This window comes from Erpetoichthys calabaricus, chromosome 8, assembly GCF_900747795.2.
Source record: "Erpetoichthys calabaricus chromosome 8, fErpCal1.3, whole genome shotgun sequence".
NCBI lineage: Eukaryota > Metazoa > Chordata > Cladistia > Polypteriformes > Polypteridae > Erpetoichthys > Erpetoichthys calabaricus.
Window position 1 is genome coordinate 55,413,718 of NC_041401.2, and position 14,992 is coordinate 55,428,709.

The 14,992-nt window shown below is 37.4% G+C and overlaps 1 protein-coding gene across 2 annotated transcripts in view; it reads left to right on the forward strand.

Annotated features, from left to right (window-relative positions):
- The window catches only part of lypd6 (LY6/PLAUR domain containing 6), a 195,974-nt gene that overhangs the window by 120,412 nt on the left and 60,570 nt on the right, over positions 1–14,992 (forward strand). The window contains exon 1 of one of the 2 annotated variants that reach the window (XM_028806534.2): positions 10,567–10,752. The exons of the other annotated variant lie outside the window; for it this stretch is intronic. The gene's annotated coding sequence lies outside the window, so the exon portion shown is untranslated. Of the gene's footprint in view, positions 1–10,566; positions 10,753–14,992 lie in introns of those variants that run through there. 2 annotated transcript variants of the gene reach the window in all.

Genomic DNA, 14,992 nt, shown 5'->3' on the forward strand with positions numbered 1-14,992 from the left:
GCTGTAGTGACATGATTATGTGACCTCACCATTTGATCACATTAGGGACCGTATAACTGCACTGTTGAGACTAGACAAGTGCCAAATTACTGCTAGAGGAGGAGTGATTGTTATATAAGGCGAGAGATAAAAGGTATAAGTGAGTTAAGTGCAGGCACCACTCCCACATTCACAAAATAAATAAGACAGGAGTTTTAACATGTAAAGCATATAGTTATTTCTTTAAGACTATATACACAATGAAGCATATATCTATCTGTCTATCATACATTAGAAAGACCCCATCAGTTTCTTCACATTTTGTTATATTGTAGCCTTATGTTGAAATCATTTAAATTCATATTTCCTGACTTCAAGCAATCCTCAGTACTCCAGATTGACAAAGTGAAACCAGGAATATAGAATTTTTTGCAAATGTATTAAAAAAGAAAAACAAAAGAGAAATCACATTGACACAAGTAATCATTTCTTCGCTGAAGCACCTTTGGCACTGATAACAGTATGGAGTATGACATATTATGATTCTGGTCATTAAAGGTAAAGCAGTTTGCAAGTTTTCCCTCATCAGTAAATTATATGTCTAATTTATCTAAATGTTTTATTCTAACTTCTAACTGGCAGGAGCAACCAGATGACAGATATACTCCACAATCTCCTATGTTTTGTGGAAATCTCCTAACCCCAAATTTAAGAAATAGAAATGTATTAATTTTATTTAAATTCATTAATTAATTAAATTTAAATGTATTAATTTTTTCTCCATGGCTTGGTAAAGCTTTCATTTTGGAAAACAGCTGACGCTGGAGTTGCTGCAGGTTGGAGCATTTAGGCTCATTTAACTCTTCACTGTTGTTCGTCATCAGCCGGTCAGCTGGTGTTAGCTTCCTTTCCCTTTTTCTTGTTTATATGTATGGATTTTATGTGGTAGCTTGTTTTTGTGAGAGTGGCAAACTGGCATAATAGGCAGAGGATATCTCCACCTTCCTTCAGTCTGTGATATAATAATAAGCAGTAATAAGAAAGGTATAAGGTCCAAGGATGCTCTTATAATTTAAAAAGAAGAGATGTATCAAAATAGGCTACAGTAGTCTTTTCTGGGAGTTGACCCTTCTTAAGAGCAGGCTCAGGATTGCAAAGATGGCAGGAGTCACTAAAGGGAGTTCTAACCTGGTGACCTGAGTATAAAAACAGGGCTGCTGCTTATCAAGTAAGTGAGCAAGGGTGCTCTCAAGTGTAAAAGAAAGCCACCAACTGCAATGAAATTATTAATATAAATACATTGGTCTTTATTGTAAATGAACCAAATGTGTAAATGACATTCAAGTAGTTAACAGATTTACTGTCTATTATTTCTTCCACTGTGATAAATCCAAAATTCAGAGTATATGGTTGAATATTTTTTTACGTACTGAAATAGTTGAACTCTTATAATAATAATAATTAATAATAATTCTTTGCGTTTATATAGTGCTTTTCTCACTACTCAAAGTTCTCAATTTAGATTACATTTAAGTTATTGCATTACAGTATTGGTAATGTTATGTTAATGTAGGTAGCGTTGACTGTTTCTTTAGAGGGAATTTTCTGCCAAATCCCCGTGAGACACCTTGGATTATGCCATTGACAATGTGCAGTAAGATGCACTCGACTGTGATAACTGCATGGCCAATGCCTGAACCACCACTGTTAATCTTGAGGCTGTATTTTAAACTTTTATTATTAAAGAAAATTATCAGTTATTCATCAGATAAAGAAGGGAAACTGAGGTAGCAGGCATGAGAACACATAAAAAATTGCATAGCAGAGGTCGGGCAAAAATAGAAATAGAAATGTCTTAAAAATGGTAGCAATCTGTTCATATTGTGTAAATATTTTAATGCTGCTGTGGACTTGGTGACCAAGTAGCATTTGTGACATGTGTTTATTTTTCTGCTCTCTGCCACTTACTTTAAGGTAGAGTTCAGGTAGCCATTTTCAAAACTTTTAACAATTAATTTAAGTTATTCACTAGATTTATAAATAATACAGATTAAGGCATTCGTCCATCTATTGATAATGTTCTTAAACTCACATAAGGCCAATTTATAGGCACCAAGTAACGTAACCTAACATTTTTGGGATGTGGGAGGAAAACATGTATGGACCTAGGGAAAACATGTACACTCTACACAGACATTGAGCCTGGGTGTCAGGATTAGAACCCAGAAATCTAGAGGTGTAAGGCAGCAATTCCTGTGACAGCTGAATAAGAATAAATAATTAATAGCTTAACTTGAAAATACATAAAGTATATTAAATATAATTCCCATGAAATATCTGGGTGGCTAACAGGTCATACTTCCTCAGCATTCCTTACCAACATAACTCACGCTTCTTGTGTTCCTGTGTTTCATATTTGAGCTTTTCTTGCCTGATTGAATTTCTGTATTGGTTTTTGGTTTAGTGTTTGTTAGTTTTTGAGTCAGTCCTGGCCGGAGCGGAGGGAGTCTAAGGTAAGAGAGACAGGAGAGTGAGAGACCTCAGGATGGCCATGGCTTAATCTTTTAAAAGTTCGTAGCCCGCATGGCAAGCCTGCAATCTGGCAACAGGTTCCACAAAGAGGTACTGAAAGAGTGTGTTTCTTTTCAATTTTTCAAAAACTGTTTAAGAGGGGGTTTCTGATATATATGTGTCATTTTCTAACCTGCTTAACGTAGACCACAGTCACATTTGGACTGGAGCAAATAGTGCAATAATCTCGTTATTTGGTAATAGAGAAGCATGTCTCTTCGGTTTCTTGGACATCACAATCATAATCAGATTTGTTGGCCAAGCATGCATGCATACAAGGAATTTGACTCCGGTTTTGGTGACTCTCCAGTTCTAAGTTACATAATCGACATACACACAACAGTTAATCACACACCTGAGATATTTAGAAATAAACAAGACAGAGAATGTAAACATATATATCTCTCTATATATAAAATCCAACATCTCTCTGTATGTCTGTCTGCTTTTCACGAGAGAAGTACTTAATGGATTTAGATTGGGTTTTTTTCTATAATTTGCTTGAACATTCCGGTTGATTTTGCGACTTCTCTCATTGCACTAAGTATTCATATAGTTCGGTTGCAGCACCAATTTATTCGTGCGAATCTGAGAGACAAGCTGTGGGCCGAGGGGAGGGGAAGGCAGGACCTCAGGAGGAGGGAGGTGAGGGGGGACCTCAGGAGGAGGGAGGTGGGTGGAGCCATCGTCACTCATGTGCCAGCCTCCATTCGAGTTGCTCTACCTCTCGCCACATGTCGGAGTGTACCTTGTACCTCCGCTTAGCTAGCAATACCTATTTATTCAGAAGACATTATCATCTAGAGATTGTTAAGGAGTAACGTTTGATGTTTTTGAGAGATCAGAGCTATGTGTGTTTTAGGGGGTACCTGCTCATTGATAGAGATATCTCAGCCACGTGCTTGTCTCCCTACAAGGGGGACACTCTCTACTCAGAGCTGAACACGATCAGATACAGTGGCAACGTTTGACATTGCAGCGTGCCTACCTTCTGCTTGGCCAGAGATACCTTGCCATCGGGTTTTTTTCTCATCACGTTAAGTATTATAGTTCGGTTGCGGCACCAATTTATTTGCGCAAATCCGAGAGACAGGCTATGGGCCATGGGGAGGGGGAGGCGGGACCTCAGTAGTAGGAAGCCAGGTGGGGCCATCCTCACTCACATGCCAGCCTATATACAGTATATGCGTTCATTTCTGTTACAGCCACATTAACTAAAATGTTGAATTTTTTTCATTATTGTGGAGTTACAAACACTACTAATATTCATTGCCCCCCTCCCCACACAGCTTTGCTTAGCCAGTATTCTGTTGCTGGAACAAGAAGCATTTTTATGTACATTTCTGACATTTAGAGACTGTGTTTCTACAGTGGGAGACAAAGTGTTTTCTTTTTTGATGGCAGGAGTGAAAGGATGAATTTTGTATTGATACCATGGTTTTCTTTATCAACTGAAATAAAATGAATTGCGTAATAGATTTCAAAATGAAAGGAGCTTTACATATATTCATTTTCAAGGGTCTCCAGTATGACCTGAACACCCCAGCTCTTCTAGCCAGAGATGTGACATCACATTAAACCATTGGATGACATACATTTATATACCCCCTCTATTACAGAAATGTAAATCTCAAGCTATACACTGCCACTTATTGTTTGATTAAAGGATTGTGACTGTGTAGAGCACAACTGGATTTTGCAGTACTCATGTAAGGCAGTTGTCTCTGATATATTTACTTTGCTTTTTTAATGATATAAAAGGATGCACAATTAAATCAGAATGTCAAATTGCCTCACAAGGTATTATTTTCTTCTTGTTATTTTATTTTAAGGGTTATATGGTTATTAGGTAAAAATAAATGGCATAGCTGCTATTCTTTTTACAATGCTTAATGTCAGATATAATTTGTCAAGCGACTTTCTGGGAGTAAATATAAGTTGCAGAGTTTGCATTCACATGGACATGCTGTTGGAGACTTATTCTTCACTAACTTGGAATTCAACAACTTAAGAAAGGGGATTCAAAAAGCAGAGTTGTTGCATTTATTTTATGGAAGGTAATTGAAGTTTCACAATTGTGTGTGTGTTTTGAACAGACCATAAGACATTCCCACAGTTCTTGGTCACATCTTTGACTATTGCATGAAATTAATTTTATCACCTTTTAAAAAATCAACAAGGTAAGAGATAATGTTGAACTGAAACCCACCCGGAGAAACTTTGTTACATGGACAGTTGGCACACATCCTCTCTCCATTCCTGGCCATTAGGGTTATTTAGGTGTTGATTATTTCATCCATTGTATGAATCTTTTTAGTTCAATTAAAGGATGTTTCTATTTGAAAACAGGTCGAAATCAATCTTTGATGGACAACTGCACACACCCACACTCTCACTGGGTCACCCATCAGTTCAACCTGCTTGTCTTTGGAATGTGGGAAGAAACTGAAATACCCATAAAAAATCCACAAAGGCACATAAAGAACATGCAGACTCCACAAAGTCAGTGTCATAGGGCAGTTGTGAATCCCACCATAATGGCTAATTCATGTTTTTTGTTAATTACTTTTTTGCACTTATATTGAGATATCAGAATTATGCTGCAGTGTGATATGTATGTTTCTAATAAATTAAGTAAATGTATTTCAATGTCTCAGCTTTCAGAATAAATCTGCCTACTTGAAATGCTTGATTAGAACTCCCAGTCTAAAATACTCCTTATAGCTGCCCGAAAATGGACTAATTCATTACATTTTATAAGGTAGCTTGTAAATACTGAAAATGCCTCAAGAAGAAGGTAAATAAATCATTACAGAAAATTTGTCAGCCGCATACTTGGGAGGCAAACCCCAGGTTAATGTGAAGGACAATTTCAAACTACAGACACCTTTGCACTGAGAAGTGAGATGATTTTGGCCATAAATGTTAACAGTATTTCCCTTCAATTGTAATGTACATTTCCCACAAATATACTTTCTGATAATGCTAGAGGGACATGGTGGTGTGTCCCTTGTGTTCATGTTGGTTTTCTGTCAGTTTCTTCACACTGTTGAGAAGACTAGAAGGCTACGTCCAATAAGTGATTTAGGTCAGGAGTGGACTGGTGAAACTTACAAAAGTTAACATATAATTTTTTGAGTTCAGGTAGAAGTTTTAGATATCAAAGTAGAGCCAGATCCTTCATAATTTGTTAATAGTGGTCCTTGATAAATTGTGTGAAACCAGAAGGATTTGTTCCTTTCTGTGAGGTACAATTTAAATAATCACTTTACCTCAGAGTTATTATAACTATCCCTGCTCCATTATGTCATTAAATGTTTGATCAATTAATTTTAGTACAATAAACAGGTAAGATTTTCAAAGGAATTAAATAGTAAGGTGGAGACCATTCTAGTTAAACTTAAGGATCAAAGAGCAAAAAAAAAAAAACCCAAAAAGATATACAGTATTTATATGTACAATATTATTGCTTTTAAGATATATTTATATTTGAGGATGGGAAAATGTCAGGAACCACCTTCAAAAGGACATTACCATGTAATGAGCTTAAGTGAAAAGTCTTTTTACAATTAAATGTGGTTAAAAACTGAATTAGCAGATGTATTCAAGGTATGAATGTGAGGATTTTTTAATCAAAACACATTCCTTTATCTACATGACAGAGCTATAGGACTGTAAGACCTACAGGTATATTCTTTATTACTTACAGTATGTGGTCTCCATAAAATAGTTAAAGTATATCAGATAGGAAAGATGTTAGGTATTTGTATTTTATATTACATATACTTTTCTTATATGATACAGTATTTGCTGTGTGCTTTAATCTTTATATATAATACGCTACCATGGCTGTTCATTTGTCTATCCAGGATTTTATATCACTTGTAGCTCACAAACTGTTTGACCTATTGACCTGAAATTTAATACACATATACTATGTGACATCTACTATCTGCTTTCGGGGTGATGATTGACCTCCAAGGTTATTCCTCTTTTTATTTTTATTTTATTGTAGAATCAACTCTCGGCAGCGGCCAACAGGGCAGCTGTGTGGCGCATGCGTACGGGCACCATTCTCATCCCTACCACCTTCGCCGTCACTTCCCCTACCTCTTCATATCTTAAATCAAAAGATGATGACAAAAGAAGAGAAGAAGCGGGACGCTAGGATGGAGAAAAGAAGAGCAGCTCAGGAAGCAGCAAGCGCATTAACCTCTGAGCAAATGAATACTAAACATACAGAGAAAGAGTATGAAAACTATGAATGCTCAAGTCAAGTGTATTCACTGCACGCTATCGTGCAGTGCGCTATTACTGGTACTAAGATAAAAGCTGTTTAACATTTATTTTGCCTGAATGGTTTTTGATATTTCCGAGGTTCAGATGGTGGTGGCAGTGGTTCTCGACCTAGGAATTTGATTGAAGGAAAGTTTGGGATAAAAATGAAAACTACATGACAACAGTGGCTTCAGTTCTACAACAGGCAACCAAGCTGTTAAATATCCATCAGCAGGTACTGGAGGAATTGTAGGGTGAAGATGACACTTCAGGGTCCTAAGATCAACACTTCCTTGCAGATCTTTCATCCCCATGCCTAAGAATGGGAGAGGAGCAACCTAGGGTATGCCCTTAGGTCAGAAAATCGCTGTGTATTATAAGAATATGAAACTCAGAATTGTCTGGGTGTACAGTTTACAATACAATACAGTTTATTTTTGTATTGCCCAAAATCACACAGGAAGTGCCGCAATGGGCTTTAACATGCCCTGCCTCTTGACAGCCCCCCAGCCTTGACTCTCTAAGAAGACAAGGAAAAACTCCCAAAAAAACCTAGTAGGGAAAAATGGAAGAAACCTTGGGAAAGGCAGTTCAAAGAGAGACCCCTTTCCAGGTAGATTGGGCGTGCAGTGGGTGTCAAAAGAAGGGGGTCAATACAATACAATACAGTACAGTACACAGAACAGAACAATTTCTCAATATAGTAAGAAATAAAAAATATAAATTTTAGAAGTACAGAGCAGAATTTAACAGTAGATGATATATCCCATAATAAGATTTGGATTTGTATAGAGTCCTGGAGACCTCATCCTTCAAGCTGCCTCCCCCATTTGGCCATTCCACAGCTGAAACAGTGCTGGGCCAGCCAATCCGATGAAAGGACCCCTCTCTCCCACGATTCCTGCAATCCTCCATCTGGGATGACTTTTCCTTAGGCAGGCAAAACAACTTGGCAGGTGGGCCGTGGCACCAAGTGCCACATTTGAGTACCGAGAAGAAAAACAGAATAAGTGAGGGTTAGTATCCAATTCTAACTATCATGTTACTTATGTTTAAGTGCTAATGACTAACAACAGAGATGCAGTCTGTACAGTTAATCAGCAGTTCTAGTCAGGATATGCTAAACTGAAGTAGTGAGTCTTCAGCCGGAATTTAAAAGCTGAGACCGAAGGGGCATCTCTTATAGTAGCAGGCAGACCATTCCACAGTTTAGGGGCCCTGTAACTAAAAGCTCGACCTCCCACTGTTATTTTATTAATCCTTGGAATCATAAGCAGACCGGCATCTTGAGATCTTAATGTGCGCTCTGGTTTGTAAGTCATGATAAGTTCAGACAAGTAAGCCGGACCTCGACCATTTAATGCTTTATATGTTAAAAGAAGGATTTTGAAATCTGCCCTAAACTTAACTGGGAGCCAGTGTAAGGATTTAAGAACTGGAGTTATGTGTTCGTATTTTCTTGTTCTTGTAATAATTCTCGCAGCCGCATTTTGGATTAACTGGAGGCTGTATAAAGAACAGTTTGAACATCCAGTGAACACCGCATTGCAGTAGTCAATCCTACTAGAGATAAATGCATGAATTAGTTTCTCAGAATCCTGTTTATTTAAAAAGCACCTTAATTTCCTAACATTTTTAAGATGGAAGAAACATGTTTTGGACAACTTTGTAATATGCGCTTTAAATGACATGCTAGAGTCAAAGATAACTCCTAGATTGCGGGCTGATTCAGTAAAATTGACTGGGATTCCCACTGAGTTAAATGATGACAAAATATTGTTGTGATCAGCATCATTCCCTCCAACAATTAACATCTCTGTTTTATCTGTATTTAAAGACAAGTAGTTCTTATTCATCCACTCCTTTAATTCACTAACACAACTAATTAAAGACAACATTGGAGAAACTTCATTTGATTTAAATGAAAGGTATAACTGGGTGTCATCTGCATACGAGTGAAAATTAACATTGTTTCCTAATGAGAGATCCCAGTGGAAGCATGTACAGTGAAAACAGTAAAGGTCCCAGTACTGAGCCCTGCGGGACACCATATTGAACTTCTATGTATAATGATGGAGTACTGTCAGCACATTTCTGTACATATTGGAATCGATTTGATAAGTAAGAATTAAACCAAGCGAGCACGGTGCCTGTAAACCCAACATCATTTTCTAGCCTGTGCAGTAAAATAGAATGGTCGATGGTGTCAAATGCTGCACTTAAGTGTACCGCCCATCCATTTTGTGAACCTGCTTTTTCACTTTAGGGTAATGGGGAGTGAGGGGTTATTAGCAGGTTCAAAATCAGAGCCAATGTTGTGTGGGAAACTTACCTTTCACAGGCCACAATCAGTTACACACTCTGGCTATAGCAGCTTACAGTTGTCAATCAACACAACAGCATGTCTTTGGGCTAAGGAGAAAATTGTAATGAAAACTACAGAGCAAAATCCTTGAGCCAGTAATAACGGCTGGGCCCAAGGACTACTGACACATTTGGTCAATTCCGAGTTCTCAGTCAATGTAACAGTACTGTACATTTTGGATGTGGATGGAATCTTAGACTGGATTGGTTAAAGTATTATTTGAGTTTACCCTTTTATCTTAGTATGATGGCTGGGTGCCTTTTTTGTGTATTCTCAGTTTTTTGTGTATCAAACAGAAAACACTTTATTTTTTCTGGAAACATGAGATTCCTGTTGCAGCCCCAAAGTATCCTTTAGCTGCGGCAATATGACCTTGAATGTGTGTGTGTGTGCTTGGCAGTGGACTTGTGCCTCATGACGAAGGTTATTTCTTGTTTTATATCTGTTGTTGGCAAAGCCGGTTTTGACCATTCCAATTTATATTTACTCTCAATCAAGGTAAGGGCTGGCTCTTGTGCTCAAAAACACTAAGTCCAGCAGAGGGCGATGTTTTCGGGTCAAATGGAAATCTTAAAATGTAACTCGTTAACTGGATGCTGACAGAAAATTTTCATAAAACGTCTTTGCTTTATAGCTTTTTTTTTTTAATCCTGTAACGTTAGTAAAAGCTTGTGAGAAGCTGATCTCACATTTACATATTTGGCCACAGGTCTGTGCAAATGAAACGCACTTTATAAAAAGTGGAATTCTGTACCATGCAGATTTAAAGTGCTCACTAAAATGCAAGTAACGATGCGCACTACAGTGTGATTGATGTCGTTTTATAATGTGCACTAAGGGAGAGTTGTTACAGTTGCAATACGAGCTTAAAAAGAGATTATAAATCTCTATATAATGAGAAATGATTTACAAACTGCCTTTTTACCTTGACGACTTTTCTTGAGCTGTACTTTTTTGCTTGTATTGGCAGTTTTTGAGAGATTCGATTTGTAGCCTCTTATGTAATAGCGTTCTGTTTTTTATCCATGTTTACTGTGCATTTTCTATTAAATCAAGAAATATTCGACCGACTGCACAGATATGCTGAGATATAGTTAACATAAGTTCTGTCTTATTTAAAAAATGTTGTATATATATATATATGAATAGATGTCGTACTATTAATCCAAGATTGGCACGAATAAGATATCTAATACAGTATGTAAATTCCTAACTCAAAGTGCAACGATGCTTTTTATTATAGTAGATGTGGTGAGGAAGTGGGAGGGGCAAGGATCCAGTTTTAGACGCGCATGTGTCTCGATTTGGTCCAATGGGATTCGTCTCCCTTGACAATGCCTCGCCCATGGTACCCCAGGATTGGCTAACACGTATGAGCTGCTCTGAAGCTGCTGGAAAGTGACTGCCACATCAAAGGGACTGCGAGTTAAAACCACAGATTCGTCCGGTATTAGCCAAGAACAAACCCGACCCGCGCTGCGCTGGATATTTGTATTGATCTCAGGAATACGAGAACTGGCGTAGCCGAACTGTTTGAGGCGCTTGCAACACTTGTTTCGGTGAGTCTCGCTTCGTTTTAAATTGCTTTCCAAAGAGCTGCTTAGGGAAATTCGGTTGCCACTTTGTGCTTCCAGTGAGCATCGCCGTAATACTGACAGAACAATGACATGCCGAGTCAAAGCATTGTTCGTTGTTAACCAAGATATTGCGTTACTGCTGTTAATAACTTTTATGTCTCTGAGCAGCTTTGCCAAGAGCACAGTCCCGTTCTCGACTAGACGCGATAATAGATTTTTAACGATTTACCCAAGAAAAACAATTTACTTTAGAAAAAATATTTCACCACCAGTCATTCATCTTCTTCAGTACTGTGTTAATTTACTTGTCATATTTTTCCAGGTGATCAGAGAGGATTACTTTCGACTTCATTCCTTCTCTGCATTCTTAAGTATGAGATGAGTTATTCTTTTAGATCGCTGGTTGTCTAGCATAGACTGTGAAAACCATTCACCAAGGCGAAAAACGAAATGATCTGTGACAGCGCAGAGTTATTAATTAACTGTTTACTCCATAACCTTTAAGAGTGTGTGTTTCTCATATATATGCACACTCGTACCCTTACAAACGTGTTAATAATCAGTAAGGCAGGCGCCGTGAAGAGTAAAGGACTTTCTCATAAAGGGCAAGCTTTACACTTAACAGCTAGTTAAGTTACTTCATATGATCAGTGTTTTAAAAGATTTCTGTTCTGTTTTTACAAGGCTAGGAAAACTAGTCTAGAATGATAAACGCATGGAAGCTTGGTGAGCCGAAAAGATCACTCTCATAAGTATATTTGTTTACACACATACTCATATTTTAAAAAAGTTCCAGAAACATTTGGAGTGATCCTTGAGCTCTGAAATCCCTAATTTACCTCACCGAAATCCTTCATAATATTCACCAAATCCTGCGGGTTATAACGCAGTTTATACCAACAGTAAAGGACACCCGTCCATCATAGGACCCGCTCACTCAGGCCACCCACCGCCGAGTCAGTTCAGAACCGCTGGGTAAATTTTAACTTTAGAGAAATATACGAACGGGAACCCCCACAAAATTGCACAGGCACGTTTTATCAACATTTAAAGTATGTGTATATGCAGACTTTCACGCAGCTCGATTAAATAATTAATTTAACATTATTTATTCATTTTTTAATATGTATGCATTGTTTTACCGCAAGGTCGGGTGTGTAACTCAATTGCCTATAACTACCATTTTTACATTTTAAAGTTATGTTCATAGCTTTTATAAATACATTTATTGTTTGTAATTCATTGCTGGTAGACCTTCCTTTGCGAGTAAGTGTGTTGCAGGAAAATCAAGAAATCACCTGAAAAATGTTTTTTAATGCTTACGTTAAATGATCTACCTGTTTAAATGTAGCACACTATTGATGGAAACATTTTTTTATATCTATACTCTTTCAATGTTAATTTGACGCTGGCGATTTTGCTGTGTGGTGGTAATTAATTTAGCGCGTATTATTTGAAAATGTATGCAAACCTATAAAATATGAAGTTTTATGTGTGCAAAGACACACAGTCATTTTGCTGTGACAGCCTTCAAGTAGAACGTGGATTTAAGAATCAGTGCCTTCAAGCGTCTAGTGAAATCTATATATACTAGTCTGGTGGAAGATGAGACTCTCTCACCCTGGGAATATACATTCTGCAGATTCGAATATGAATTCTTTTTTTTTTTTTCGTTTTGCCAAGATCAATGCCTTTAGGCATTTTACAGATCTTTTTTCTTCAGCCCACTTTAGCAGGCTCCATTTAGCAGGTAATGCCCAGTACAAGCTTGAGTCTCGCTTGAAGTAAATCGTGCGGAACGGAGTACAGGTTTTACCGTGCAGGTGTGCTGCTTTCAACTTCTCCGCAGCGGATTCTTTGGCATCGGGCCTTCGACAAGTGCTCATTTCCACCACTTATAAAAGTTTAGATGAAGACTTTGAGAAGCGAGGCAGATAACTGCATGGGTTTCTGCAGTTACTGTACACCACGTAGTGCATTACATTGTTTCTATTATTTATTGTATATTATGCTTCATTTTAAAAAAAGGGTCAACATTTTTTTAGTTATCAATTTGAAGGGTTACAGAAAACATGATATAAATGTCAATGCTGCCCCTATGCCTTCGCTTTAAATACAATCGAACTAAAAGTTACAAAAATGGATACGATGAGATGGGCGTTCGGTGGCTCAGAGATTAACGCGTCTTCCGCGCGCCATTCCAGCTGCCTGCGCCAAACATTAACAGTCTCTGTATATGCAACTGAATTCCTGTGCATGCCAATGACGTGATTACTTAGTTATCTGACGACTCTAAATTGTCCCATCATTAGCGAATGGGGTTGCGCAAACGTACCTTAGGGCGGACTGGCGTCCCATTAGTGTTGGCGTTTGCCTTGAGGTCATTGGTGGTGGACTAGCTATCGGCCAAGAACTGGATAATGCATCCCAAAATCTGATGACTTCATCTTAAAGAGTATACGCTGTGTGCTGAAGTGTGCGCAGCAGAGCAAGCACCATCTACTAGCACTTGATGGGATCGTTAAGGCGTTCATAATTGTATACAAAATAAAACAAAATCAGGCCCTACATTTTAGTTCCGTTTACATGTGATCGTTCGTATGAAACAATGTCTTAAATATGTGCTTTATGTACCTTTTTAAGTATTTCTGTAGACCGCTGATCAGTTATTTCGTTGAAGTTGAAAGGTCATACAAATGTTATTTTTCTTTTCTAATGTTTTAAAGCGTCGTATATAATTCACTAAAACCAGCATTTGTTTTACTGTAGGGAGTTAGGAATAGCACCAGTGCGCAGCACTATAATATGATGATGCGGTTCATTTTATAATGAACGTCATAGAAATTTAGAGAATAATTATACCAAACACTAATTTCTTTTTATTACTGTAAGAGGCAGTAAATGCACTTGGTGTTTGATGTACACTGCCAAAATCTGTAATGTAAGGGGAAAAATAGACTTATTAAAGGACCCTGGTGGCTTTTCAGATTATTTTATTATTGAAACACATTCTGTAAAGACACCATTTTCAATTACTGAGTCAATATACATATTACAAATGAAGATTTGAATATATGGTACTCATATTGTGATGATTTAACACACTAGAAATTTATTTTCCTGTAGATGCCACTATTTTAATTTCCTTGATAATTACGCACAATCATGTTGCCTTTAGGTGCTTTTTGCCCACTTTGGCTATCATTTCAAGATTTAAACGCATGCTAGACACATCACAGTAACAGTTTTTTAAACAATGAAGACTCCTTTGAGAGAGTTTATTTGGAATGCAGGTAACTATTGAGAATGGCTGTGTGCATATTGTGGATTTTTCAAAAATGTATAATCTCTACAGTATTATGTGGGGATATTTTGATGTAGATGTTATTGTCCTGACCTTTGAAGACTAACTGTCTTAATTCTCATGATGTAGGCACTGTGGACGACTGGTTTAGTCATTGTACCCAAAAACAGAGGTTTGTCAGTAGCTCTGTAATTGCAAGTTGTGATGCTGTTTGCTATAACAGGGCACTATATAAAGTAATGGACGCTTGTTTTTACCTGTTCGTATTAGTATATCATGTATTTATCATTTCACTAGACTGTTGTAACCCTGAGCTCTGAATGTAAACACTGGGACACCTCAAGGTAACACTTTAAAAGACATACATATCTGTTGTTCTCAACCAAATGTAAAACAGTACTGAAGATTGACACATTCATGTAAATGAAATTTTACATGAATGCTCAGGTGTCGGACTATCCTGGAAAAATCATTATTCAGAGTCACTGTTGTCTGTGATTGTTTGCATAAACTGAGGACTCTATTTTTCTTTCCCCAAGAGTTAAGTCTGCTGGTGCCTCAAGTAAGCAATTGGTTTATGATTAATTTATGCTCTATTTAAAATAGTTGCCAGGAGGTTCTTTAAAGACATGTCAGCATTTAATTTTTGACAAAAGTCTGCCTACAGTGAATCTTACTGCTGTTCAGAGACTTCAGGTGTGCAGCACTGATTTCTGTTACTGATCAACTGAGCAAAATGATTGTCATTTAGATACTTTGTGTATTTTCTTGGTTTCAGCAATGGCACATAATGACTATGGTTACTCTGATATTAAGAAATAAATTACATAAAAAAGGTAAGTCCTTGTGCATTGTGTTTTAAATTTCCAGGTAAGTAATTTTCTAAAATAACTCCAAGAACAACAAAAATAATTTGGC